A 6,000-nucleotide genomic window follows, 5' to 3' on the forward strand; every position below is an offset into this window, starting at 1 on the left:
ACAGTTGTTTCTGGAAAGTGGAAGAGTCTTCTTTTCTGGCGGGAAATCGAAGCAACCCATCAATCAATCAACGCGATAGTTCCCAAGGTTTCCATGAGTTTTTTCGAGCGGCACCGATTGGTTTTTCATGAATACGTTTAACTTTTCCTTTTCCTAGATGATCTTGTTCCTTATATATATATATATATATATATATATATATATATATATATATATCCAAGCAATCTTTTTCCAATCTTCCTACTCCTGCAACTGATTTCTTTCCTCATGATTGGTGTATCTATTCCTTTTAAAAGGATTAAAGTTTCTTTCTGCCTTCACAAGAAATTCCTGATTATCCTTTGTCATGTCTTCTCCTAATCCGTCTCGTTCGTCCTCTCCTTCTTCTATCCATCCTGAAAGTCTCGCCTCCTAGGGGCAAGGGAAATCCCCCGTGACTTCTACTACTCAAGATATTGATTTAGGCTCCCTTGCTACCGACATTCTCCGTCTCGATTGTGCGTACCGAGGAGACATTCGTGTTGACAATCACCATGAGCCTGTGGAAGGCATCACTCGCTTATCACCAACGAATAACTTTCTTCAATATACGAGGACTGCCATTGGGATTCTAACGTTGTAGCCTTTCCAGTTGGTGTTGAGGGAAGGATGAATCAACATGTTGAGGGTTACTCTATGATTCATACATACCTTTTTACTATAAGGTTCACGCTTTCGGTCCCCATCCTTGTAGAAGGTTTATGTCGCCGATACCAGGTTTGCCTTAGCCAGCTTGCCCCCAGTTGTGAAGGATAGTCTATGATATCCGGTATTTAGCCGACTATGCAGGTTTGGCTTTCACCCTCGACCACTTAATGCAACTCTATTTCCCTGGGGGACTCGGGGACTTATCACGAGTGCTGAAAATGATTATGACCGCAGCTAGCGTGATCGTTTTGTCATGATCTGAACTGATTGTCTTCATCGTGGCTCTCCGGAACCATTCCTGGAGACCTGGAACGCCACCAGTAAGTCAGACTTTCGGTCACCTTTTTGCTTATATATATATATATATATATATATAAGTTATGATCTTTAGTGTCACCAAATATTTTTAGCCACTCCCGTAGCGCCCGGCTTCGTACAGGGGATGTTTGACTGGGTCTTGGACCTACTTCGAGCGTCTCCAGATACTGTCAGGACATGGAAAAACCTAACTTCCGACTGGTGGAGGGGAAAGAACCACGGTAAGTCACTAAGTTGTGATTTAATAACTCTCTTTCCCCGTATTAACTGTTTTCCCTTCTTCATTTGTCTAGGCATAGAAAGAGGCTGTGGCCACCCGTGGTGTGGTAAATGTTGATGATAATGAGACGGGAGAAGAAAGTTTTCCGCGTCAAGATAATAAAGCACCTCCAGAAGTTCCCAGTGGGGGAGTTGATTTTCCCGAGCCTTTGGCAACATACCCTTGTACCATCGAACCGGGAGATAGTTCCTTTCCTCATGGCACATAAGGTAAATGCCTACGCTTCTGTCTCAGTTGACTGCCCAAATTCTACAGAGTCATACAAATGGAGGCGGCCGGCAGAGCAATGACCCCCACGGTGGACAGTTTGCTGACTTTGGACAACCGCCGTTTTTGTAGGGAAGTGGAAAAACTGATACAAGAACGGATACGCGGAAACAATAAAATAACAAGGAAAATAAGAGAAAATAAAGGATAGATTATTTGACCCAAAATTAGACACAATTAGGCAACTAAGGTTCTATATTAATCAAGACCTCCTAATTACATACTAATTAGCACCAAACTCTTAGGATGACCTCAAGGGAATATAATTCCCAAGCAATCGATCCCCTCAACAAACAATAATCAACAAGAACCTACCAAAGGCCTCTCACAAGTTTCTCTCTCTAGAGATAACCCTAAAATACTCAAAATATTCATCAATTCATCAAAAGCTCAGTAATGAAATGTTTAGCCTACTATTTATACTAGGAAAATAAGAAAGACAACTATGCTATTACAGTTCTACCCTTAATGAAGTAAGGGCCTTGTTTGGCTAGTCTTCTTTTGGAGACGAAAGTCTTGAATTTATGAAGTAGCCTCTTTTGCCATCATAGCCCTCCTTCACTTATTTGGCCACTTCAATGCTCATCCATCTCTAATCCGTCCTCCCATGCTATCATCCACACTTGGACTCCTTGGGACAGTCCTCGAAATGTCCTTGAGGCAACTCGGCTTGCATCATTCTCCCCTTTTTTAAAATGATTCGTCCTCGAATCTAAACCTTGCAACACCATAAAGGAGACAAACAAAAACCAAGTCCTCGAAGAATGAAGGTTAGTGTTAGGGTGGACCAATCTACCACCATGCCAAGTAAGCATAAATTTGTGATATAGCCAAGTATCAGCCATTTTCATGAAAAATAAGCTCTCAAGTAGAGCACCAAGGACTTGGCTATCCCAAAGATCAAGAAATGAGGATATTCTAAAGGAACCAATGGTTTCAAGATACCAAGTTGGCACGACACACAAATGATCCTCAATTTTCAAATTGTACCAATCACATAAATTTAAAACTTCACCGAGGTCAAAAGGGAAAGATACCCACATATTATGGTCAACGAAACAACTAAGTATCCTTATAGGACCCCACCCCACATAAGATGCACTCCCCACAAGCGCATGAATGTCATCATATGCAAATAAATAGTAAAGAAAGGTGTCACGCAAAACAACTTCATCTACCGTGTCCTCAAATGTAGCCTTACTAGTAGGTTGAAGAACAAGATCTAGCATACTACTACAATTTTGAACACACAAGGAAGAAGTAACAATTTGTGAACAAGTATCACCTTCCTTTTCAAAACACTCTGTCCCACAAGTGTATTATCATTTCCAAAGGAAAGATATCCATCATAGGGAAGGCCGTCATCACTCCATAGTGGATTTGCAAACACTATGTAGTCCCCAAAAGTGGCTACACTTTCAACATTACAAAACATTCCACTAGATACTTCACTTTCAAAAGTCATTTTCGCATCAAATAAGACATTATCTTTTAAGAGAGAGTAATCCATGAACAATGAGGGGTCAAAACATGCAATTTCATTCTCACAAAGAGAAACGTCATCTTTCGACATACTTTCACTCACATGACTATTTACATGACACACACCACCATCACAATTTTGAGTCTTATCATATGACATAAAGGCAAGATCAAGGGACTCATTTTGACATGAAACAAACAAAGATGAGGTGTCACTCTCTTTCAAATGACCAACTATAGCAACATCATCATTCACTAGAGGCACATTAAGCACGTCACAAGGATCCTTAAGTAGTGAATTATCATTACAAGCAAGTTGATCAACACAAATTTCAACACTAGCTGGGAGTATCTCAAGCTCACAAGACTATCTAACATGATCACCACCTGACAATGTACTACCATTCAACTCACACGTGTCAACACTAGGTGGACACAAATTGATCTTACAAGAAGAGTCAACTTGGTCATCAAAAGGATCAACTGGTGTATGAGCACGCTTAGCAATTGATAATGCACTATCATTCAAATCACAAGTGCCAGCACTAGGTGGACACAAATCGACCTTGTAAGAAGCAATAGGATCAACTAGTGTAGGGAAACTTTCAACAATGACGTTATCAATACATGGCAAAGAATCATTAAGCTCAATGCAAGGCAAACTAACTCTCATACTCGAATTGATATCAAAATCACTCAAAGAAGCAAGAGTATTAGGATAAGTTATCTCACCTTAATCTTCATGTAAGTTTTTTTTTTGCCTTGAGCTACCAATGGTGAGCTCATTCGACCAATGTAAGAGATGGTATTGGCCTACGTTCTTGACTTCAAGCATGGGGTTTCCTCAAAAGAGGTAACCTTCAACGACTCATTTTCACTTATATGTGACTCGGGATAGAAAGACTTCCAGTTCCTTTTCAATGCCTCCCAAATCTCACTTGGAGTTTCCATAGATAAACGAATAGGTTGAGTTTGTGGCATTCCACAGAGGCACTTTGCTTCCTCTCTTTCAGCTTCTTCTTTTGGAAAGCGGTTTTGCTCCTAATATTTTGATGTGGTTCAGGATAATGCTCAAGCTCTCTTTCATTGCATCCCAAGTAGTAATTGGATCTACCCTCTTGTACGCCTAATAATGTGCAAGCTCCTTCTCAAAAGTCACAATAGCCAATTTCATCTTCTTTCCTTGGGAGTAATAGTAACTAGAAAAGATTTCATCCATCATGGGCTCCCATTTCTCATATTCTTCTCCAGTAGCTTCCATAGTTAAGATAGGCCATTCCACATTGATTTCTTGCACTTTTTCACTTGTAATCCTTCTAGTAGGTATATGTGGAAAGAGAAGTTTCTCCCTTTTATCCAATACATACTGATGCCAATCTTACTTATACGGAATCCCATGTACTTCAAACCAAGAAAACCCCAAACACAAATTACATGTATCCATAGGAAGCAATTCACACCATATCATCATTCCCCATATATCCCTCGTAACCCCCTTGGTCACATTCTTGGTTGTTCCCGTAGTACTCCTCATCATAATCACACTCGTCATCATTATAACAATCAAATTCGCCATCACATGAATCTGAATCCATGGAGAGGTACCTGCTTAAGACACTTCAACAAAACAAGTAAACAACGTTAGTAGTAAAACAAACCTCACAACTCTCGTGTTTATATTCTTTTGTACTCGGCTAGCACCTCTCAAATGAACTCACACTCTCTTGCCTTTTACCACTCAATTGGATCGGTCGATGTTGATTGTTGTTTATATCTAGTGGTATGCAAGATGCACAATTTCTATTGAGGTCGGAATGGATTCTTAATAAATGAAAAGCGGACGACTCGATACAAACTAACAGAATTAATCCAAGAAATTAACAACGAAGTAAAAATGAGAAAAGGATGAAAATAATTAGTACAAATGAATTACGAACAAAGAACTAATTAACCTCAAGTAGGAATAATTACTAGAGTTTAATTAGTTTAGATGATCAAAGAAAGTGAAAAGAAAATGAAATGAAATGAAATTTGAGTCAAAAACCTGAAGTGCGCAACCCGCTAGACCATGTGCACAACTTGTGGGACGCAGGTTGCATCTACTGCACAAGATGTGGGACGCAGATGGTGCTCCAAGCTTCTTCAACTTTCTGTCAGTACCTGCTGCACAACCTGTTGGATGCAGGTTGTGTCACGGATGGTGTAATTCAGCAAAATATTTTTCTTGATTTTTTTTTGTGACTTTCTTTGACTTGTTTGGCCCCATACAACTTAGTATTTTCCTTTTTGGGGTGGAAAAACACTTTTTCAAAACTTTTTGGGAAAATCTTTGGATCAAACCCAATCTTTTGGGTCTTCTTCCTCACTTAAATTTATGAAGGTTGTTCAAGAACATTTGAATATTCAAATTTATATCTATCTCCAAATCAACTCATTTTTTTTCCAAACTTCGGATTTAGGCTTCCTTTATCAAGTTGAACAAAGCCCAATGATTATCAACCTTCAATTTCACCAAATTTTCAAGACCCATTAAAGTGTTCTTAAATTTTCTTCAAAGCTTCAACTCAACAATGATAGATTTATTAATAATGATTCCATTGACACAACACTTGGAATTTGGACTCTACTAATACTAAGGAACAAGATTCTAGGGTCAAATCAACAAAACAAACACAATTGTTTTGGGTTTTTGGTGAAACTTTCTAGATTTTTCTTTGTAGTAACAAAACCCAAGATTAGATTTGTTGGAACAAACCTAAATCAAGCTCTGATACCAATTGATACAAGAACGGATGCGCGGAAGCAATAAATAACAAGGAAAACAAGAGAAAATAAAGGATAGATAATTTGACAGAAACTTAGACACAATTAGGCAACCAAGGTTCTACATGAACCAAGACCTCCTAATTACATGCTAATTAGCACCAAACTCTTAGGATGACCTCAAGGGAATTGAATTCCCAAGC

This window comes from Lycium barbarum, chromosome 3 (assembly GCF_019175385.1).
Source record: "Lycium barbarum isolate Lr01 chromosome 3, ASM1917538v2, whole genome shotgun sequence".
NCBI lineage: Eukaryota > Viridiplantae > Streptophyta > Magnoliopsida > Solanales > Solanaceae > Lycium > Lycium barbarum.